The sequence below is a fragment of the Papio anubis genome, chromosome 2, assembly GCF_008728515.1.
Source record: "Papio anubis isolate 15944 chromosome 2, Panubis1.0, whole genome shotgun sequence".
NCBI classification, from domain to species: domain Eukaryota; kingdom Metazoa; phylum Chordata; class Mammalia; order Primates; family Cercopithecidae; genus Papio; species Papio anubis.
The window spans coordinates 183,221,740-183,246,280 of record NC_044977.1 but is presented as its reverse complement, the minus strand read 5'-3'; the positions used below and the strand labels follow the sequence as shown (position 1 = coordinate 183,246,280).

The 24,541-nt window shown below is 41.1% G+C and overlaps 1 protein-coding gene across 2 annotated transcripts in view; it reads right to left on the bottom strand.

Annotated features, from left to right (window-relative positions):
* RTP1 (receptor transporter protein 1) overlaps positions 1 to 24,541 on the bottom strand; it is a 142,597-nt gene that overhangs the window by 115,022 nt on the left and 3,034 nt on the right. The window lies entirely within an intron of this gene.

Genomic DNA, 24,541 nt, shown 5'->3' with positions numbered 1-24,541 from the left:
CCTTCCACTTCAGCCTCTCAGAGTGCTGGGATTACAGGCATGAGCCACTGTGCCCGGCCTATTAATTTCATATCAGAATTTTCCTATCCGGCAAAGCCTAGGATCTACTGACCAGCTTTAACGAAACCTCCAAGAGACCTCCACTGCTTCTCTCCCCATCTCTAACTGTTAAAGCAAATCCATCTTTCGGGGGCTAGCCCAAAAGCCATCTTTTCCCAGAAGCTTTCCGGATTCTCCCAGAAACAATTTCTCTCTCTCAACTCTGACTCCAGGGGTCAATTGTGGCTTTCCCTTACAGTCTTCATCCATGTAGATAAAGGTGCAGCCTCACACAATCCTAGCAACATGCACAGAGCCTATCAGAGAAAGCACTGGTTGTAGGTTCAGGCTCAGCAACAGGTAGATTACTCATATGGTCCCAGACCTTGCCACTGTGTCCATCCTGATTAGCTCACATTAGCGATCATAATTTTTCTGGCTTAATCAGTACCTAACCCAAGAAGCAGCTATATCAGGAACACCACCTCAGCTGAGACATGGGCAATGTGGGATACACAGCAAAGGACCAACCCACAATAAGGCCTCCTCTCAGCTTCAGCTAAATATGCATTCTGGATGGAGAATACTCACTGACCACACACATAGTCACTCCCTAGAAGGAGGTATAAGCAAGAGTATTCAGGAATCATTGCAAAGAGAATGCAAGCAGACTCGAATCTTCTTGTTGCCTACATAAGGCCAAGCTAAAGGGTTCTTAGAGGCTGCCTGATCAATATTAGAGCTGAAAGTTCTAATATTGTGGCTCACAGTTCCAGAGGCCTGAGAGAGCATGATCATGGGAGCTCCTCCGTCATAAAATTCGCCATTACCAGGATTTTTCAAAGGGGTGCCTTTGCACATGTGCGGGAGGAGAGAGGAGGAGTTAAGGGAAAAACAGTTTGTTCCACATGGACTCTGACTTCACGCAGCAGCAGGCCCCACTCTGGATGTTCCTCAAGATGACCCCTCTCCCTGGGAGTGGGGTCCTGACTTCTTTGGCCTCTCTCAGCGCTGCGAACATGACAGCCAAGGTCATGCTCCTGCAAGCCTGGACCTATTAACACTGCCCAGAGGGGAGCAGCCGAGGAGAGGCCCCAGAACAGGGAAAAGCCGCAGCTTCAGAAACCCACAAGCCAAAAAGAAGGAGGTAGCAGCTACAGGACTTCACTGTTTTTCTTGGCTAGGGTGGCTAGGGGAGATGGCAGATCACAGCAGAGGAGAAAGTAAGAAAGGAAAATGGGGAAAGGAGAGTGGATGGAGAGGAAGGAAGAAAATATAATAGTGATAAATGGGCAAAAGGGAAGAAGGAAAGAAGGAGGAAAGGAGGGTCAAAAAAGGAACACAAATAGGAGGGAATCTTTAGAAAAAATAAAGCAGAGACTCAGAGAGAGAAACAGAGGGAGAAAGAGTAATACAAAGAAGAAGAGAAGCCAAAGAACAGTTAGAAACAAGAACAACAGGAAGAAATAAAGGGGAAAGAGAGCAAAAAAAAAAATGGATAAGACAGAACTTCACTGTCCTTCTTGGCTAGGGTGGAAAGACCAAGGAACAGAAGAGCAAGAAGAAAGCCACTGCGGGAAGCAGAGGTAGGAAGGGTGGGAATAAGGAGCAAGAGACAGAGCCAGGAAGATTGAGAGACAAAGAGAGACGTGGGGAAGGGGGAGGGAGAGTCCTTGAGATAAGTGATATAGGTGGAATGAAGAAAGGAGAGAAGAAAAAGATAGTCCAAGAATACCAAAAAGAACCAAAGGAAGAAAGGAAGGGAAAAGAAAGAGAGAAAAGGGCAGAGAGCATAAAATAGGAGGAGGGAATTCAGAATGTGGAGACAAAAGACATGGGAGAAACAGGAAGCTAGAGAAACAGAAGCACAGAGGGAGAATTTGAAAGGGAAAATTTCTTCCCTTAACTTTCTACCTACACACCTGGACATTATCCCCTCCCAAGGGACCTCTTAGGAGTCAGTTGCCTTGATGAACTAAAGGGGCTTGAAAAAATGTAGATAACAGGAGTGGGTGTTAAGGAGGAGAAGGAAGCGGAATGGGAATAACAAACAGAAAAAAGAGAAGAGCAAATGAGAAAGGGTTGGGTTAGAAACAGGACGCAGGGGCTTTGTCCACCCATTGTCTAATTGCAATCCTGTCTGAGCCTCAATTTTCTCACCCATTAAATGAAATGCTTACTTTACTAATTTTTTAGGACAATTAAACTCAAGAATGTACATAAAGCACCTGAAATGCCAGACTCTCTTAGTGATTCTTTTTATTTTGTGGGTTGTAGTTCTGATGCCAACAATGAACTAGGTTACAGAAAAACAGGATCTCATTTTACTCACCTTTATATTCCCATCCCCTAACACATACCCCGTTACATAGATGCATCTAATGTGTCAAATGAATTGAACAAAGACAGAGAAGGGAAGATACAGAACTCTTAGAAGCAAAGAAGAAAAGAGAAATAGAGACAAGAGAGATAAAGAAGAAAAGATTTTTTTTTAATGGAGGAAGAGAAATAACGTAGAAGAGAAAGAAAAAGGAAGCAAAGAGCTTTGCTTTGGTGACAACCAGGCAGCTCAGTACAGAGCTCCCACTCACAGTGAAATCTGTAGTTCTGTGGATCTCACCCTGATGTAAAGCTGCCAGACTGACATCGAAGCCACCTTTGCAAAATTATGACTGAGACCGTGAAAGAGATCTAACTTAATCAACTCCATCTTGCTTCTAACCTCCAAGTTGTCCTTGTTCATTCTTGGGTGTAGGCTGAACTAACTTCGGGAGAAACTTAGTGTATAATTTATAGTTTAAAACGAAAATGATAACAGCTCTTTCCCAAAGCAGATCTCCTTCTTGCCTGGGGACTAGACTGCCTTTGTAGGACTAACATTAGCCACAAGATTAGAAATTATGGTTTGGGAGTCATGCAGCTGGAGGCTACAGGATTCTGACCCTCTCTAAACTGCTCCTAAGGTCAGTGCTTGAGATATTTTGCAGACCCTGCATGTGATGGATCAACTGGCACCACCCAGATCAATAAACTGGCTATTTGATCTTGTGGCCCCCATCCAGGAACTGACTCAGTGGAAGAAGACAGTTTCGACTGCCTATTATTTCATTGCTGACCAATAAGCACTCCTGGCTCACTGGCTTCCCCTTACCTCCCACGTTGTCCTTAAAAACTCTCCTCCCTGAATGTTCTAGGAGACTGATTTGAGTAACAATAAAAATCCAGTCTCCCACACTGCTGACTCTGTGTGAATTACTCTTTCTCTATTGTAATTCCTTTGTCTTGAGAAATTGGCTCTGTCTAGGCAGCAGGAAAAGTGAACCCCTTGGGTGGTTGCAACATGTCTGCCTGAGACCTGGATCTTCCATAAGATCCAGGGCAGGAGGCAACCCTGAGGAGGGTCACAGGGATGTATGGAGGATTGAAGAGTAGCTCACAACCATCTGTCACCTTTTGGGATAAAATTAAAACAAAACCCTCTGCCCAGCCTGACTTCTTCAAGCTTCATCTCATTTCAGCATCTATTCCCAGGCAGTAAGCTCTGTTTGTCAGAGCCACACCATCATCCTGCTGAACACTAGAGAGCTCAGCCCATGGCCACCTTCAGCAGAAAATGAAGTTACGAAGTTAGTGAGGGCTCAGCAACCATCTCACCAAACAGAGAAGTTTGCCCCAAGCTGCAGAAGAACTAGATGGGATTGAATAATGAATGAATGAATCAGCCAAACACTTCCCTTAACTTTCTGCCTACACACCTGGACATTATCCTCTCCCTCTTAGGAGTCAGTTGCCTTGATGAACTAAAAATGGGGATTTGGTATCAGAATCTATACCTTATGTTAGTAGATATCTGGGTAAATAGTGAATTGGCTAAATGAGCTCATGAACATGAGCTCAAGCAGTGAACATGAAAAACAGGGGAGAAGTTCGAGCAGAAGAACTTGATAATCCAGTGACATCAGATGGGAAGGGACCATTCTGAGTATAACATGCTGTTTATCATGTGTCCTGGGAACAGGGTTGGGGTGGAAACTAGAATGAAAATTAAAGAATGATTTTGCTAGATACCATGTTGAACCCTGAGGCACAACATCATGGTCATGGTGCCCAGTAGCCAAATACAACACCCAAAAGAGAGGGATGTTCTTTCCCACAGAATGCTGAGGAGTTCTGTCATATGACAGCACCACTGCATCATAGTCACCCATCCCAGTGGGAGTTGTAGCACCCAGGAGACCAGCAGCAATGCCCAGTAAGGCAAGGCGCTATCCAATGGGAAATGGTAACTCCTGAGAACTACCACCAACAGCCAAAAAAGGATTTTTGCAAAGGAGCAATCTCTTCAGGACAGGTAGATTGCAGGGCTTTGCTTCCAATATCACCAGGTAAAGTATCTCTGTGTAGTTTCATTTCAGGTGTTCCTAGAAGGTAGGAAACATTGAAGTCCATTGTTGGGCAAAGACTCAGGGTACATCAAGTGTGTTTCTAATAACAGGAAATTTTTAGGTGGCTCACGAATGAGATGGAATCTAGTAAGGCAACAAAAGTTGTGACAATATGCATCACACAGGGAACAGGGAACCCGGGAAAAAGACATGCTTTTCCTAGGCTATAAGATAATACCACTTAACTGACTAGAAGTGCTCATGGCTAGGACAAAGGCCAGAGAAAAGTCACCATACTAGATATTCAACAGGAACTGTGCAGTAAGACAAATATCTACTACTATAGTTTATATATTTGTGTCCCCTACTCACCCCCAAAATTATGCTGAAACCTAATCCTCACTGTAAGGATACAAGATTGGGCTTTTAGGAGGTGATTAGGTCATGAGGGTAGAGTCCTTATAAGTGGGATTAGAGCTGTTATAAAAGAGACTCCAGAGAGCTCATTTGCCCCTCCACCATTTGAGGATGCAGCAAGAAGATGCTATCTATGAACAAGGAAGTGAGCCCTTGCCAGACACCAAATTTGCTGGTGCCTTGACCTTGGACTTCCAGCCTACAGAACTGTGGGGAATAAATTTTTGTTTTTTATAAGCCACCCTGGCCGTATTAGTCCGTTGTTGCATTGATGTTAGGAACTACCTGAGACTGAGTACCATATGAAGAAAAGAGGTTTAACTGACTTACAGTTCCATGGGCTGTACAGGAAGCATGGCTGGGGAAGACTCAGGAAACTTACAATCATGGCAGAAGGTGAAGGGAAAACAGGCACAACTTCACGTGGCAGAACAGGAGAGAGAGAAAGTGAAGGAAGAAGTGCTACACGCTTTGAAACAACCAGATCTTGTGAGAACTTGTTATCTCAAGAACAGGAATGGGGAAGTCTGCCCCCGTGGTCCAATCACCTCCTACCAGGCTCTTCCGCCAACATTGAGGATTACAATTCAACATGAGATTTGAGTGGGGACACAGACCCAAACCATATCATTCCACATCTGACGCTTCCCATAGCTCATGTCCTTTTCACATTTCAAAACACAATCATGCTTTCCCAATAGTCCCTAGGAATCTTAACTCATTTCAGCATTAACTCAAAAGTCCAAATCCAAAGTCTCATCTGAGACAAGGCAAGTCCCTTCTGCCTATAAGCCTGTAAAATCAAAAACAAGTTAATTACATCCAAGATACAGTGGGGATACAGGCATTGGGTAAATGCTCCTGTTCCAAAAGGGAGAAGTTGACCAAAATAAAGAGGCTACAAGCACCACACAAGTACAAAACCCAGCAGGGCAGTCATTAAATCTTAAAGCTTCAAAATGATCTCCTTTAACTACATGTCTCAAATCCAGGCCACACTGATGCAAGGGGTGGGCTCCGAAGGCCTTGGCAGTTCCACCCTGTGACTTTGCAAGGTACAGCCCCCATGGCTGCTTTCATGAACTGGCATTGAGTGCCTATGGTTTTTCCAGCTGCACAGTGCAAACTACTGCTGAATCTACCATTCTGGGGTCTGGAGTATGATGGCCCTCTTCTCACAGTACACCAGTGGGAACTCTGTGTGGGGGCTCCAACCCCACATTTCCCCTCTGCACTGCCATACTAGAGGTTCTCCATGAGGGCTCCACCCCTGCAGCAGATTTCTGCCTGGACATCCAGGCATTTCCATACATTCTCTGAAACTAGGTGGAGGCTCCCAAGCCTCAACTCTTGCCCTCTGCACACTTGCAGGCTTAATGCCACGTGGAAGCCCCCAAGGCTTGCAGCTTACACCCTCTGGAGCAGTGGACTGAGACGAATCTGGGGCCCTTTTAGCCACAGCTGGAGCTAAAGTGGCTGGGATGCAAAGAGCAGTGTCCCAAGGTTATGCAGGGCAGTGGGACCATTCTTCTCTCCTAGACCTCCTGTGATGGAAGAGGCTGCCTTGAAGATCTCTGAAATGGAAATGGAGACATTTGTCCCACTGTCTTGGCTATGAACATTCAGCTCCTTGTTACTTATGTAAATTTCTGCAGCTGGCTTGAATTTCTCCCCAGAAAATGGGTTTTTCATTTTTACCACATGATGAGGTTGCAATTTTTCCAAATTTTTATGTTCTTCCTCCATTTTAAACATAAGCTCCTGTTTTAGCTCATCTCTTTGCTCACAAATATAAGCATATGCTGTTAGAAGCAGCCAGCCCACATCTTGAATGCTCTGATGCTTAGAAATTTTTTCTGACAGATACCCTAAATCATCTCTCTCAAGTTCAAAGTTCCACAGATCTCTAGGGCTGTGGCACAATACTGCCAGTCTCTTTGTTAAAGCATGGCAAGAGTGACCTTTGCTTCAGTTCCCAATAAGTTCCTCATCTCCATCTGAGACCACCTCAGCCTGGACTTCATTGTTCATGTCACTACCAGCATTTTGGTCACAACAATTTAACAACTCTCCAGGAAGTTTAAATTTTTCCCTCATCTTCCTATCTTCTTCTGAGCCCTCCAAACTGTTTCAACCTCTGCCAGTTACCCAATTCTAACGCTGCTTCCATATTTTCAGGGATCTTTAGAGCAATGCCCAACTTTTCAGTACCAATTTTCTATATTAGGCCATTCTCGCATTGCTAGAAGGAACTACCGGAGACTGGGTAATTTATGAAGAAAAGAGGTTTAACTAACTCACAGTTCCACAGGCTGTACAGGAAGCATGACCGAGGAGGCCTCAGGAAACTTACAATCATGGCAGAAGGTGAGGAGGAAGCAGGCGCATCTTCACATGGTGGAGCAGGAGATGGGCAGGGCAGGGAACAGGAAAGTGCTACACACTTTTAAACAACCAGATCTCATGAGAACTCACTCACTATTATGAGTCCACCCCATGTTTCTCCCACCACACCCCTCCTCCAACATTGAGGATTACAATTCAACATGAGATTTGCCAGTGGGGGAGGACACAGTGTGAAACCATATTGCAATCTATGGCATTTTGTTATAGCACCTGAACGGATTAAGACATCTGCCACTGGAAATTTCTCACTAGCTACATTTCCCCCATATACTCAAGTCTCCTATAAGCATCAAAAAAATCTTCAGTAAGTCTTGATGACTGTATATCGGTAACTACAGTTGACCAAACTTCAGCAAGATAAGAGTCTAGTGTAAGGACTTCTGGTTTGAAGACTGGGGCATGTTTTCCTCTCTTTCCTTTCTTGAAAATTAACCCAAAGCAACCAGCAGAATGAGAAGCAGAAATATAAATCCTTCCTTCAAAAATCTAGATTGGGAGAAATGGAAAGAGAACACTGACAGCTACAGATCTTGGAAAGAGATGATAAAGTGTATAAAGTATACTTCTAAGCACAGGGCAAGCTCTGAGATGGAAAACCAAAATCTTTTGTTCATAACTGAAGGAATATCATGCACGGACAATGGCAGTTTCCCTAGACCTGGCTTTGATATGACAAGTGGAGAAGGCGGGATTGAATTATACAGACAAGACATAATTTCAAATAACAGTCGACCTATGTGGTTGGGGGAGAAGAGAGACTTATAAAGTGAAAAACTCTATAGCCCCCTTTTCCCATTACTGGAGACAACTAAAGGCTATAAAAATTAATGCTTAAAACTCAGAGTCTAAGGAGTATTTTTGCTCACCTAAAACTAAGGTCTGGCTCATCTTCAATATGAAACTCCCATAAATATCTGATGCAGGAAAACCACACCTCATTCAAAAATGGGGTTGCCAAAAAGAACTGCAAAAGATCTATGCAAAGACCCTATAAGAATAAATAAGAAAAAAAAAAGGAAAACTAATAGGATACAAAAGACATTTATCAGGAGAAAAAAAAAGTTGGCTTGGACAACTTGAAAATTGTGAATATTTAAAGATTTAATAAAGAAGACACACACACACACACACACACACACACAGAGTTAGTCCTCCATATTGATGGGTTCCACATTGGTGCTTCAACCAACTATGACCAAAAATACTTGAAAAAAAAAGTTGCACCTGTACTGAACATATACAGACTTTATTTTTGTCCTTGTTCCCTAAACAATGTAGTATAACAACTGTTTACCTAGCATTTACATTGCATTAGGCATTATAAGTAATCTAAAGATTATTTTAAACATAAAGGAAAATATACATAAGTTATATGCAAATGCTACTCATTTTCTGTCAGGGACTTGAGCATCCATGAATTTTATTATCAGAGGGAGGTCCTAAAATCAGTCTCCCATGGACACTGAGGGACTACTGTGTGTATACGTACATGTGTGCGCGCACACACACACACATTTAAATGCAGAAATACAAGAGATCAGTGCAGAATTGACAAAATCATGAAAACAGTGAATTATGAGCTGGCACAGCTTAGGAATGAGGTGAACAAAAACTAAACCATCACAAAAAAAGGTGAGTGTTCATGGGAGCAGCACAAGGAAAATACAAAATGTGAAAAAGCAGCAATGGCCGTAGGAAAAAACGAGACACCCAAATAAATGGCTAAAAGGGATAACAGAAAAAAATAATAGATAGGAAAGATATACAAAGGAAAGCCTATATAAATCAATACTTGGAATCTCTACGTTCAAACATGGACCAGATAAAAATTAAAGAAATGATTCAGAAACACTTTCCAAAAAAAATACAATTTGATTAAAATTGAAAAAACACACTATGTCCCAGGAAAAAGTAACACAGAGACATACTGTAATAAAGTTACTTAACTTCAAAGACAAAAAGTCCCTTGGGGAATTATGAAAAAATATTAAGTCATTTGCAAAGGAGAAAAATACAACTGACTTCAGATTTCCTCAAAGGAAATTCCAAATCAGAAATTAGTACAACAATGCTTATAAAATCCTCAGGAAGACAAATTGTAACCAAAGACTATTTTAATCACTCAAAATGCCATGCAAATATGATGGCAAGAAATGCACATTTTGAATATCTGATGAGCCCTTCTTGTAGAAAATACTAGATGATGAACTTCAGTCAGCCAGGCGATAAATGAAAAACAACAGTACTGACATTGAGATTGGATCTACTTTACTGTAGGACAAAAATTAAAGCCAATGCAGGGATTATAGTAACAGTAGAATGCAAATGTAGTAATCTTGGCAGTATGGAAATTATAGATCTAACAGACCTGAGAAAAGAATTAGCAGAATAAGTAGATATTAATGTATATTGAATTCACTCATCCTTTATCTTAAGGGGTCAAAAGACATCATTGGAAGCTGATAGGGGTCAAAAGACATCATTAGAAGCTGATAAATCAAGTAAAAATAATGGAAATTTATTTAGTAGTGCAAAGGTAAGTGCTAAAAAAAATAGCAACTAAAATTTAATGGAAAGGTGATAGGGAAGAAAAAGAGAATATACTAATTTGAGACTGCTCAGTGTGGAGTTAATAGAATCTGTCTAAAGAGAGGATTAAAGGTTTTATTCTAAGTTATGTTCATAACAGTAATCTTTAGATTAAAAACAAATACTTTCTAAAGCAATAGAAAAAACACACATTCAAAAAAATACAAAACACATTTTATGGTAGCTATTACAATACAAAAACGTAACATTAAATCTCATGAAAGAACGAAACCAAACTCGGTGATAGCCAGTGGTGTGCCGGTAAATGCTTAACAACAGGACTTGAGATGGAATCAGAGGAACAAAACAAAACACCTCGACTTGTAGCTTTGATAATTTCCATGGTGTACATAACTTTCATCATGGCCAGCTTCAAGCTATGAACCTGACATTGCTGAATGAGGAGCTGAGAAGAGATATACGAATTTGGCTTTCATGAGCTAGTGTGAGCTGGCTCCAGCACACCACTGTTGATAGCAATAAATCAAAATCAGCCAAGGAGAAAACTTTTGTATTGTGTTACAAAGCAAAGCCAACTTAGTACTGTATATAAGAGACTCTTAAAACAAAGGGGTTGAAAACTTTGAAAGTAAACTGGTGGGCAAACATACACGTACTAGATAAGTGGAGGAAAAAAAGTGAAGAGAGGGATCATTCTCTTACATCAGATAAGATAAATTTAAGGAAAACAGTATCAAATAGGATGTCTCAAGAAGTGCTTTTATAGGCCGGGCACGGTGACTCACACCTGTAATCCCAGCACTTTGGGAGGCCGAGGTGGGCGGATCACCTGAGGTCAGGAGTTTGAGACCAGCCTGACCAACATAGTGAAACCCCGTCTCTACTAAAAATACAAAATCCCAGCACTTTGGGAGGCCAGGGCAGATGGATCACTTGAGGTCAGGAGCTCAAGACCAGCCTGGCCAACATGGTGAAATCCCATCCCTACTAAAAATACAAAAATTAGCCAGGAGTGGTAGTGTGTGCCTGTAGCCCTAGCTACTCAAGAGACTGAGGCAGGAGAATCACTTGAACCCGGGAAGTGGAGGTTGTAGTGAGTCGAGATCGTACCACTGCACTCCAGCCTGGACAACAGAGTGAGACTCCCTCACACACACACAAAAAAAGTTAATCACTATTAGGCCACAAGAAAGCATCAATAATTTCTTTAAATAGAGAAATACTATTAATAGACAACTTTCTCTAATAGTAAAGATGAAAACTAGCAATATATAAGTTTTTAAAACAAAATTCTACCACCTGGAATTTTTTTTCCCATAAGTTATGGGGGTACAGGTGGTATTTGGTTGCATGAGTAAGTTCTTTAGTGGTGATTTGTGAGATTTTGGTGCACCCATCACCCGAGCTGTATACACTGCACCATATTTGTAGTTTTTTATCGCTCGCCCCCCTCCCACTCTTCCCCTCAAGTCCCCAAAGTTCATTGTATCATTCTTATGCTTTTGCAACCTCATAGCTTAGCTCCCACATATCAGTGAGAACATACGATGTTTGGTTTTCCATTCCTGAGTTACTTCACTTAGAATAATAGTCCCCAGTCTCATCCAGGTCACTGCAAATGCTATTAATTCATTCCTTTTCATGGCTGCATAGTATTCCATCATATGTGTGTGTGTGTGTGTGTGTGTGTGTATATATATAACAATTGCTTTATCCACTCTTTGATTGATGGGCATTTGAGTTGGTTCCATGATTTTGCAATTGTGAATTGTGCTGCTATAAACATGAGTGTGCAAGTATCTTTTTTGAATAATGACTTCTTTTCCTCTGGATAGATACCCAGTAGTGGGATTGCTGGATCAAACTGTAGCTCTACTTTCAGTTCTTTAAGGAATCTCCACACTGTTTTCCACAGTGGCTCTACTAGTTTACATTCCCACCAGCAGTGTAGAAGTGTTCATTGTTCACTGTATCCATGCCAACATCTACTGTTTTTTGATTTTTTTATTAGGGCCATTCTTGCAGTAGTAAGGTGGTATCACATTGTGGTTTTGATTTGCATTTCCCTGATCATTAGTGATGTTGAGCATTTTTTCATATGTTTGTTGGACATTTGTATATCTTCTTTTGAGAATTTACTGTTCATGTCCTTAGCCCACTTTTTGGTGGGATTGTTTGTTTTTATCTTACTGATTTGTTTGACTTCATTGTAGATTCTGGATATTAGTCCTTTGTCAGATGTATAGATTGTGAAGATTTTCTCCCACTCTGTGGGTTGTCTGTTTACTCTGCTGACTGTTCCTTTTGCCATGCAAAAGCTCTTTTGTTTAATTGGGTCCCAGCTATTTATCTTTGTTTTTATTGCATTTGCTTTTGGGTTCTTGGTCAGGAAATCCTTGCCTAAGCCAATGTCTGGAAGGGTTTTTCCAATGTTACCTTCTAGAACTTTTATACTTTCAGGTCTTAGGTTTAAGTCCTTAATTCATCTTGAGTTGATTTTTGTATAAGGTGAGAGACGAGGATCCAGTTTCATTCTCCTACATGCGGCTAGCCAATTATCCCAGCATCATTTGTTGAAAAGGGTGTCCTTTCCCCACTTTATATTTTTGTTTGCTTTGTTGAAGATCAGTTGGTTTGCTGAAAGTATTTGGGTTTATTTCTGGGTTCTCTATTCTGCTTCATTGGTCTATGTGCCTAGTTTTATACCAGTACCATGCTATTTTGGTGACTATGGCCTTGTAGTATAGTTTGAAATCAGGTAATGTGATGCTTCCAGATTTGCTCTTTTTGCTTAGTCTTGTTTTGGCTATGCGGTCTCTTTTTTGGTTCCATATGAATTTTAGAATTGTTTTTTCTAGTTCTGTGAAGAATGATGGTGGTATTTGATGGTGAGTGCATTGAATTTGTAGATTGCTTTTGCCAGTATGGTCATTTTCACAATATTGATTCTACTCATCCATGAGCATGGGATATGTTTCCATTTGTTTGTGTCCTGTATGATTTCTTTCAGCAGTGTTTCCTAGTTTTCCTTGTAGAGGTCTTTCAACTCCTTCGTTAGGTATATTCCTAAGTATTTTATTTTTTTATAGCTATTGTAAAAGTGGTTGAGTTCTTGATTTGATTCTCTGCTTGGTCGCTGTTGGTGCATAGAAGAGCTACTGATTTGTGTATGTTAATCTTGTATCCAGAAACTGCTGAATTCATTGATCAGTTCTAGGAGCTTTCTGGAGGAGTCCTTAGGGTTCTTAAGGTAAGCCATCATATCATCAGCAAACAATGACAGTTTGACTTTCTCTTTACTGATTTGGGTGCCTTTTATTTCTTTCTCTTGTCTGATTGCTCTGGCTAGCACTTCCAGTACTATGTTGAAGAGGAGTGGTGAGAGTGGGCATCCTTTTCTTGTTCCAGTTCTCAGAGGGAATGCTTTCAACTTTTCCCCATTCAGTATTATGTTTTCTGTGGTTTTGTCATAGATGGCTTTTGTTACATTAAGGTATGTCCCTTGTATGTCGATTTTGCTGAGAGTTTTAATCATAAAGGATGCTGGATTTTGTCAAATGCTTTTTCTACATCTATTGAGATAATCATGTGATTTTTGTTTTTAATTCTCTTTATGTTTTGTATCACATTTATTGACTTGCATAGGTTAAACTATCCCTGCATCCCTGGTGTGAAACACACTTGATCATGGTGGGTTATCATTTTGATATGTCGTTTGCTTTGCTTAGCTAGTATTTTGTTAAGGATTTTAGCATCTATGTTCATCAAGGATATTGGTCTGCAGTTTTCTTTTTTGGTTATATTCTTTCCAGGTTTGGGTATTAGGGGTAATGCTGGATTCATAGGATGAACTAGGGAGGGTTCCTTCTTTCTCTCTCTCCTGGAATAGTTCAAAAGGAGTGGTACCAATTCTTTGAATGTCTGGTATAATTCTACTGTGAATCCATCTGCTTCTGAACTTTTTTTGTTGGTAATATTTAAGTTACCATTTCAATCTCACTGCTTGTTACTGGCCTGTTCTAGGTATTTAATTCTTCCTGATTTAAGCTAGGAGGGCTGTATTTTTCTAGAATTTATCCATCTGTTCTAGGTTTTCTAGTTCATGTGCATAAAGGTGTTCATAGTAGCCTTGAATGATCTTTTGTATTTCAGTGGTGTCAGTTGTAATATCTTCTTGTTTCCTTTCTTAATGAGGTTATTTAGATTTTCTCTCTTCTTTACTTGGTTAACCTTGCTAGTGGTCTATCAGTTTTACCTATGTTTTCAAAGAACCAGGTTTTTGTTTCATTTATCTTTTGTATTTTGTTTTGTTCCAATTTCATTTAGTTCTGCTCTGATCTTGGTTATTTTCTTTCTTCTGCTGGGTTTGGGTTTGGTTTGTTCTTGTTTCTCTAGTTCCTTGAGGTGTGACCTTAGATTGTTTGAGCTCTTTCAGACTTTTTGGTGCAGGCTTTTAGGGCTGTGAACTTTCCTCTTAACACCTCCTTTGCTGTAGCTTAGAGGTTTTGATAGGTTGTGTCATTATTGTCATTCAGATCAAAGAATTTTTTAATTTCCATCTTGATTTCGTTTTTGACCCAATTCTCATTCAAACAGGTTATTTACTTTCCATGTATTTGCAAGGTGTTGAAGGTGCCTATTGGAGTTGATTTCAAGTTTTATTCCACTGTGGTGTGAGAGAGCGCTTGATATAATTTCAATTTTCTTAAATTTATTGAGGCTCATTTTATGACCTATTATATGGTCTATCTTGGAGAAAGTTCCATGAGCTGTTAAATAGAATGTGCATTCTGTGGTTGTTCTGTATATATCTGTTAAGTCCATTTGTTCCAAGGCATAGTTTAAATCCATTGTTTCTTTGTTGACTTTCTGTCTTGATGACCTGTCTAGTGCTGTCAGTGGAGTATTAAAGTACCCCACTATTATTGTATTACTGTCTATCTCATTTTTTAGGTCTAATAGTAATTGTTTTATAAATTTGGGAGCTCCAATATTTGTTAGGTGCATACATGTTTAGGATTGTGATATTTTCCTGCTGGACAAGTCCTTTTATCACTATACAATGTCCCTCTTTGTCTCTTTTAATCACTGTTGCTTTAAAGTTTATTTCATGTGATATGAGAATAGCTACCCCTGCTCACTTTTGGTGTTCATAAGCATGAAATGCCTTCCTCCACCCCTTTACTTTAAGTTTATGTGAGTCCTTGTGTGTTAGGTGAGTCTCCTGAAGGCAGCAGATACTTGGTTCATGAGTTCTTATCCACTTTGCATTTCTGTATCTTTTAAGTGGAGCATTTAGGCCATTTACATTAAATGTTAGTATTGAAATGTGAGGTACCATTGCTTTCAATGTGCTCTTTATTGCTTGTGTACTTTGGGGTTTTTTGTTTTTTGTTTTTGCTTTTTAACTTGTATTTTTGTTTTATAGGTCCTGTGTGATTTATGCTTTAAAGAGGTTCTGTTTTGATTGTGTTTCCAGAATTTGTTTCAAGATTTAGAGCTCCTTCTAGCAGTTCTTGTAATGGTGGCTTGGTAATGGCAAACTCTCTCAGCATTTGTTTGTCTGAAAAAGACTGTATCTTTCTTTCATATATGATGCTTAGTTTCACTGAATATAAAATTCCTGGCTGATAATTGTTTTGTTCGAGGAGGCTGAAGATAGGTCCCCAATCCCTTCTAGCCTGTAGGGTTTCTGCAGAGAAATCTTCTGTTAATCTGATAGGTTTTCCTTTATAGGTTACCTGCTTCTTCTGTCTTGCAGCTCTTAAGATTCTTTCCTTCGTCTTAACTTTGGATAACCTGATGACAATGTGCCTAGGCAAAAATTTTTTTGCAATGAATTTCCCAGGTGTTCTTTGTGCTTCTTGTACTTGAATGCCTAAGTCTCTCACAAGGCCAGGAAAGTTTTCCTCAATTATTTCCCCAAATATGTTTTCCAGGCTTTTAGAATTCTCTTCTTCCTCAGGAGCACTGATCATTCTTAGGTTTGGTCATTTAATATAACCCCAGATTTCTTGGAGGCTTTGTTCACATTTTCTTATTTTTTTTTCTTTGTCTTTGTTGGATTGGGTTAATTTGAAGACCTTGTCTTCAAGCTCTGAATTTCTTTCTTCTGTTTGTTCAGTTCTATTGCTCAGACTTTCCAGAGCATTTTGCATTTCTAAAAGTGTATCCAAAGTTTCCTGAATTTTTTATTGTTTTTTATTTAAGCTATCTATTTTCTTGAATATTTCTCCCTTCATTTCTTGTATTGTTTTTTGGATTTCCTTGCATTGGGCTTCGCCTTTCTCTGGTCCTTCCCTTATTAGCTTAATAACTAACCTCCTGAATTCTTTTTCAGGTAAATCAGGGATTTCTTCTTGGTTTGGACCCATTGCTGATGAAGTAGTGTGATTTTAGGGGGGTGTTGAAGAGCCTTGTTTTGTCATATTACCTGGGTTGGTTTTCCGGTTCCTTCTCATTTGGTTAGACTCTGTCAGAGGGAAGGTCTAGGGCTGAAGCCTGTTGTTCAGTTTCTTTTGTCCCACAGGGTGTTTCAGGTTTCCTTGACTCTCCCACTTTTCCTATGGATGTGGCTTCCTGTGAGCCAAACTGCGGTGATACTTGTCTCGCTTCTGGGTCTAGCCACTCAGCAAGTCTACCCAGCTCCAGGCTGATGCAGGGGGTTGTCTGCACAGAGTCCTGTGATTTGAACCGTCTATGGTTCTCTCAGCCATGGATACCAGCTCCTGTTCCAATGGAGGTGGCCGATGGTGCAATGGACTCCATGAGGGTCTTCAGCTTTGGTGGTTTAATGCTCTACTTTTGTGCTGGTTGGCCTCCTGCCAGGAAGTGGCACCTTCCAGAAAGCATTAGTTATAGTAGTGTGGAGAGGGACTGGCAGTGGGCAGGACCCTAGAACTCTCAAGGTTATATGCCCTTTGTCTTCTGCTACCCCAGTGGGTAGGGAAGGACCATCAGGTGGGGGTGGGGCTAGACGTGTCTGAGCTCAGACTCTCCTTGGGGGGGTCTTGCTGAAGCTGCTATGGGGAATTGAGGTAAGATTCCCAGGTCATTGGAGTTGTGTGCCTAGAAGGATTATGGCTGTCTCTGCTGAATCACGCAGGTTGTCTGGGAAGTGGAGGAAAGCTGGCAGTCACAGGCCTCACCACGCTGTCATGCAAACCAAAGGGCCAGTCTCACTCCTGCCGTGCTCCCCTCAACAGCCCTGAGTCTGTTTCCAGATGGAGGACCGGATGTGCTTGAAAACTTGCCTGAGGCTATCGTCTCCCAGCTGCGAAAGAAAAGGGCTTCAGTTCTTCCCCGACCTGTGAAGTCTGCATTACAGATCCCTGCCCTCCCCTGAGTTCTGGCCAGGAGGCTTCTCACCCTGTTCAAGTTGTTATAAAGTTCAGCTACAGAATTCCTTCTTCCTGTGGGGTTTTACTCCCTGCTCCTCTGGCCACCCTCCCTATGGCTCCCTGTGGCGCCGGCAGGAATGGGCTGCTTGGGGGCCCAGCAAGCTCCTGGGACCTTTCTGCTGCTTTCTCTACCCCTGTATTTTGCTTGGCTCTCTAACTTGACTCAGCTCCAGGTAAAGTTGGAAACTTCTGCAAACAGATCTTCAGCTTCTCCAGTGGAGATGTATGTTTGGGAGAAGGGGGTCTCCCTTTCCCTCTTCCACAGTTGGGGCACTCACAGTATTTGGGGTGTCTCCCAGGTCCGACAGGAGCAGTTCACTTTCTTCCGAGGGTCTGTAGGTCCTCTCTGGATTGCCCTTTCTTTCTTGCAGTTGATCTGGAGCTTCACAATGCAAGCCTCTGCATGCTGCTCTGTCCAGAGCTTCAATCTAGTCCTGCCTCCCGTCCGCCATGATCCCCTCTACCTCTCACCTGGAAATTTCGATTTCACAATTTTTAAATAATATTGGATAAAATGGAAATTTATCAGAACCTGTGGGATATAACTATAGCAGTGTTCAGAGGAAATTGTATGGCCTAAATTCTTACATTTATAAACAACACTAAAATAATTGAAGTAAGTATCCAATATTAGAATTTAGAAAAAGAGCAATAAAAATAAATAGAAGGAAAGTAGAGGGATGGCATTAATAAAGAAAAAGGCAGATATTGAATAAATCCAAAATTTTTTTTTGAGACAGAGTATAGCTCTGTTGCCCAGACTGAAGTTCAGTGGTGCAATCTTGGCTCACTGAAACCTCCGCCTCCTAGTTTCAAGTGATTCTCCTGCTTTGGCCTCCGAGTAGCTGGGCTTACAGGTGCCTGCCACTAGGCCCAGCTGATTTTTGTATTTTTAGTAGAGATGGGGTTTCACCCTGTTGGTCAGGCTGGTCTCAAACTCCTGACCTCAGGTGATCCGCCCACCTCAGCCTCCCAAATTGCTGGGATTACAGGCCTGAGCCACTGCACCCGGCCAAAAGTCAGAATATTTTTAAAGGGTCCAAAAGTTGGTTCTTTGCTGGGCAGTGTTCAAAGCAATAAATCTGTTTTTCTAATTTTTAAAGAAAAAATTTAATTATACAAAATGAGATATAATAAAGGAAATAATTACAAGTAGAGATTAACTTAACAAAACGATAATACTTTACTAAACCCTGTGCTACTAAATTTGAATACTTGGATATAATATATAATGTTCTAATAAAACAATTTTATTAAAATATAACTTCTCAAAATTGGTCTGAATAGATCAGTTACTGAAAACTTATTTAAAACTTTTTAAAGACTTGTCTTCCCCAAAATACTATGTCAAGACAGTTTCACCTGGGACTCTTTTTCGACAGGGTCTCACTATGTTACCCAGGCTGGAGTGCAGTGGCATGGCATCCCCACTCACTGCAGCCTCTGACCCCCCAGGCTCAGGTGATCCTCCCACCTCAGCCTCCCAAGTAGCTGGGACTACAGGTGTGTGCCACCACACCTAGCTAATTTTTGTATTTTTTATAGAGACGAAGTTTTGCCGTGTTGCCTAGACTGGTCTCAAACTCCTGGGCTCAAGCGATCCACCTGCCTGGGCCTCCCAAAGTGCTGGGATTACAGTCATGAGCCACTATGCCCAGCTGGGACTATTTCTAAGCCTATCAAAAACATATAATCCTGGCAGGGTGCTGTAGCTCACTGTTATCCCAGCACTTTGGGAGGCCCAGGCAGGCAGATCACTTGAGTTCAAGATCAGCCTGGCCAACATGGAAAAACTCTGTCTCTACTAAAAATACAAAAATTAGCCAGATGTGGTGGGCTTGCCTGTGGTGCCAGCTACTTGGGAAGCTGAGGGAGAACTGCTTAAACCTGGAGGCAGAGGTTACAGTGAGCCGACATGGCGCCACTGTATCTCAGCCTGGGTGACAGAGCAACACTCTGTCTCAAAAACAAAAAACAAAAAAGACAGGTAGTCCCAATGCTATTTAGACTGTTCAAGAGCAGGTGTCACAAATCCCCAGGCCACCAACCAGTACCCATCGGGGCCTGTTAGGAACTGGACTGCACAGCAGGAGGTGAGTGGTGGGTGAGCAAGCATTAAGGCCAGAGCTCTGCCTCCTGTCAGATCAGTGGCAGCATTAGATTCTCATAGGAGCACAAACCCTAATGTGAACTGTGCATGCGAGGGATCTACGTTGCCTGCTCCTTATGATAATCTAATGCCCGGTGATCTGAGGTGGAACAGTTTCATCCTGAAACCCTCCCCCCACCCCCCAGCCTGTCCCCAGTCTGTAGAAAATTTGTCTTCCATGAAACCAGTCCATGCCACAAAGTTGGGGACTGCTGCTTTAGAGCATAAAAAATGGAGTTTCCATTTTAAAACTACTTCTCCCATGAAAAGGTTCTATAGAGAAAAAAAATATACAGGAAATAGACATAAAATTCTAAAGAAAATATTAGCAAACAAAGAAGTATATTCAAAATCAATACCAAATGACCAAACATGGTTTATTCTAGGAATAAAAGACTGGTTCAGTATCAGGAAATCTGTTCATATAAATTACTATATTAAATACTGATAGATAAGTATCATCTTAATTATCATTTCCTTAGATACTAAAAAGCCATTAAATAAAATTCAATACTTGTTCTGGATAAAAATCTTGAACTATAAAATATATATAATATATTTTAACTGTAAAATTATATATGTTTAATATGATAAAATATTTTTTTCTCAATCCTCAAACCAGCATTTATATTAAATAAGGGTAGATTAGAAGCATCCTCATTAAAGTCAAGAATAAGACACATATGTGTATTTCATAGTACTGGATAACATTTCATCTTACCAGCTGCACAAAAGCATATCAGGGTAACAATGGAAAAAATATAAGTTAAACATCTTCTTATTCCATGTGTAATTATGTTTTTAAAAGAACCAATGACAGAGTAAAGTGTATCCAAAAATAAAATGCAATCAAACTAATTTTTATTGCTATGCATTAAAGCATCCTGTATGATAATACACGATAATGAAGCTTTGCTGTTCACCTCTTTAAGGTTTTAAGGGATTAAAAGATGTTAGAAATCTAATTGGTGCTGGAGCACTTGCATATTTGCAGGTGATATGATTTGACTCTGTGTCCCCACCAAATCTCATCTTGAATTGTAATCCCCATGTGTCAAGGGAGGGACCTGGTGGGAGGTAATTGGATCATGGGCAGTTTCCCCCATGCTGTTCTTGTGGCAGTGAGACAGTTCTCTCAAGATCTGGTTGTTTGATAAGTGTCTGGCAATTTCCCCTACATGTGCACTCCTTCTTTCTTTCTTTCTTTCTTTTTCTTTCTCTTTCTTTTTCTTTCTCTTTCTTTTTCTTTCTTTCTCTTTCTTTCTTTCTTTCTTTCTTTCTTTCGCTCTCTCTCTCTCTCTCCTTCTCTCTCTCTCTCTCGTTCTCTCTCTCTCTCTCGTTCTCTCTCTCTCTCTCTCGCCTGCTGCCATGCAAGACAAGTCTTGCTTCCCCTTCACCTTCCACCATGATTGTAAGTTTCCTGAGGCCTCCCCAGCCATGCAGAATTGTGAGTCAATTAAACCTCCTTTCTTTACAAATTACCTAGTCTTAGGTAGTATATTTATAGCAGTGTAAGAAAGAACTAATACAGAGAATTGGTACCAGGAGTGGGGCACTGCTATAAGGATAACCTGAAAATGTGGAAGCAGCTTTGGAACTGGGTAACAGGCAGAGGTTAGAAGAGTTTGGAGGTCTCAGAAGACGACAGGGAAAGGAGGGAAAGTTTGGAACTTCCTAGAGACTTGTTGAATGGTTTTAACCAAAATGCTGGTCGTGTTATGGACAATAAAGTCCAGGCTGAGGTGGTCTCAGATGGAGATGAAGAACTTTTTGGGAGCTGGAGCAAATGTTACTGTTGCTATGCTTTAGCAAAGAGACTGGTGACATTTTGCTCCTGCCCTAGAGATCTGTTGAACTTTGAACTTGAGAGTGATAATTTAGGGTATCTGACAGAGGAAATTTCTAAGCAGCAAAGCCTTCAAGAGTTCATCTGGCTTTTCCTGAAAGCATACTGTTATATGTGTTCACAAAAAGATGATTTGAAATTGGAACTTATGATTAAAAGGGAAGAAGAGCATAAAAGTTTGGAAAATTTGCAGCCTGACCATGAGGTAGAAAAGAAAAACCCATTTTCTGGGGACAAATTCAAGCCAGCTGCAGAAATTTGCATAAGTAACAATGAGCTGTCATAGCCAAGACAGTGGGGCAAATATCTCATTTCCATGTCAGAGATCTTCAAGGCAGTCTCTCCCATCACAAGCCCAGAGGCCGAAGAGGGAAAAATCATTTTGTGGGCCAAGCTCAGGACCCTGCTGCTCTGAAATCTCACAACTTAGTGTCCTGTGTCCCAGCCACTCCAGCTCCAGACCTGACTAAAAGGGACCAACGTACAGTTTGGGCCATGTTTCAGAGGGTGCAGGCCCCAAGCTCTGGCAGCTTTCATGTGGTGTTGGGCCGTGGGTGCACAGAAGACAAGAGTTGAGGCTTGGCAGCCTTTGCCTAGATTTCAGAGGATATATGGAAACACCTGCATGTCCAGTCAGAAGCCTGCTACAGGGGCGGAACCCTCATGGAGAACGTCTACTAGGGCAATGCAGAGGGGAAATGTGGGGTTGGAGCCCCCACACAGAGTCCCCACTGGTGCACTGCCTAGTGCAGCTGTGAGAAGAGGGCCACCTCCTCAGACCCCAGAATGGTAGATCCATCCACAGCTTGCACCTTGTGCCTGGAATAGCTGCAGACACTTAACACCAGCCAATGAAAGCAGCCATGGGAGATGTATCCTGCAGTGTCACAGAGGTGGAACTGCCAAAGACTTCTGGAGCCTACATTTTGCATCAGCATGACCTGGATGTGAAGCATGCAGTTAAAGGAGATCACTTTGAAGCTTTAAGATTTAATGACTGCCCTGTTTGGATTTTGGACTTGCATGGGGCCTGTTTTAGACAATTTCTCCCATTTGGAACGGGAACATTTAGCCAATACCTGTACCCCCATTGTATCTTGGAAGTACTGACTTGCTTTTGATTTTACAGGTTCATTGGTGGAAGGGAGTTGCCTTGTCTCAGATGAGACTTGGGACTTGGGCTTTTGAGTTAATGCTGGGATGAGTTAAGAATTTGGGGGACTGTTGGGAAGGCATGACTGGTTTTGAAATATGAAAAGCACATGAGATTTGGGAGGGGCCGGGGTGGAATGATATGGTTTGGGTATGTGTCCCTACCCAAATCTCATCTTGAATTGTAATCCCCACATGTTGAGGGAGGGACCTGGTGGGAGGTGATTGGATCATGGCAGGAGTTTCCTCTATGCTGTTCTCATGATAGTGAGTGATTTCTCATGGGGGTGGTTTCTCCAGTGCTGTTCTCGTGATATGAGTGTTTTCACGTGAGATCTGCTTGTTTGATAAGTCTGGCAGTTTCTCTCTCTGTCGCCTGTCTACACCTTGTGAAGAAGGTACTTGCTTCCCCTTTGCCCTCTGCTATGATTGTAAGTTTCCTGAGGCCTCCTCAGCTATGTGGAACTGTGAGTCAGTTAAACCTCCTTTCTTTATAAATTACCCAGTCTCAGGTAGTATCTTTATAGCACTGTGAGAATGGACTAATACAGCAGGCAGAAAAGAACTCACACCTTATACACAAATTAATTAAAAATGGATCACAGACTTAAATGTAAAAATGTCAAACTATAATACTTTTAGAAAAAAAATAAGAGAAAATCTTTAAGATCTAGGGCTAGGCAAAGAGTCTTAACACTGAAAACATCACTCGTAAGAGAAGATTTGATAAATGTAACTTCACCCGTTAAAAACTTTTGCTCTGTGACAGACCCTGTTAAGAGAATGAAAAGGCAAGCTACAGAATGGGAGAAAATATTGGTAAAACACGTATCTGAGAAAGGCCTAGCATTTTGAATATAAAAAGAGCTCTCAAAATTCAGTAGTAAAAAGAAACAAACATGGTAATGAAAAGAGATTTTACTGAAGAGGATACACAAGATTGTAAATTGGCAAATGAAAAAAGATGTTCTATATCATTAGCCATTAGGGAAATGCAAATTAAAACTACAATGAGATATTGATATATACCTAGCAAGGTTACTAAAACAAAGAAGTGACAACATCAAATTCCAGTGAGGATGCAAAGAATCACTCTTATTTTACTAGTGGGAAAAAAAATGATATGGCCACTCAGGAAAACAGGTTGTCAGATTCTAAAAATTTAGCATGCAACTACCATATGGCTTAGGAATTGCACTTCTGGGCATTTGTCTCAAAGAAATAAAGACTCATGTTCACACAAAAACCTAGACACAAATTTTATAGCAACTTTATTCATAATTAGCCCAGATATCCTTCAACTGATAATGGTTAAACACACTGTCGATATTATGGAATATTACTCAGCAATAAAAAGACACAAACTACTGATACAGGCAATAAACTGGATGAATCTCCAGAGAATTATGCTGAGCAAAAAAAAAAAAAAAAAATGCCAATCCCAAAAGGTTGCATGCTATAGTTCTCCTTTATATTGCAATCTTGAAAGGACAAGTTTCTAAAAATGGAGAACTAATGGCATATAGGAGGGATGGAAGCAGGTGGAAAGTTGGTGTGCCTACTAAACAGCACCATGAGGGATTCCTATGGTGATGGAACTGTTCTGTATCTTGACTGTAACAATGCCAGTATCCTGGTAGTAATATTATTGTAGAGTTTTGCAAGGTTTTACCTTTTGGAGAAACTGGGCAAACGGCACAGAGAATCTCTGAACTATTTTTCTTTCTTTCTTTTTTTAGAGACAGGGTCTCACTCTGCCAACCAAGCTGGAGTGCAGTGATGTGATCGTAGCTCACTGCTGCCTCGAATTCCTGGACTCAAGTCATTCTCCCACCTCAGCCTCCCAAGTAGCTGGATTACAGCTGCACACCACCATGCCCAGTTAACTTTTAATTTTTTGTGGACACAGGATCTTGCTGTATTACCGAGACTGGTCTTAAACTCCTGGGCTCAAGTGATCCTTCCACCTTGGCCTCCCAAAACACTGGGATTATAAGCATAAGTCACCACACTCAGCCCCTATACTACTTCTTAGAACTGCAGGTAAATCTGCAATTATCTTGAAATGAAAAGCGTAAGTTTAAAAGGCTGATTGCTATACTTTGGACATTTGTCCCCCAAACCTCATATTGAAATTTGATCCCTAATGTTGGAGGTGGGGCCTAATAGGAAATGTTTGGGTCCTGAGGTTTAAGGT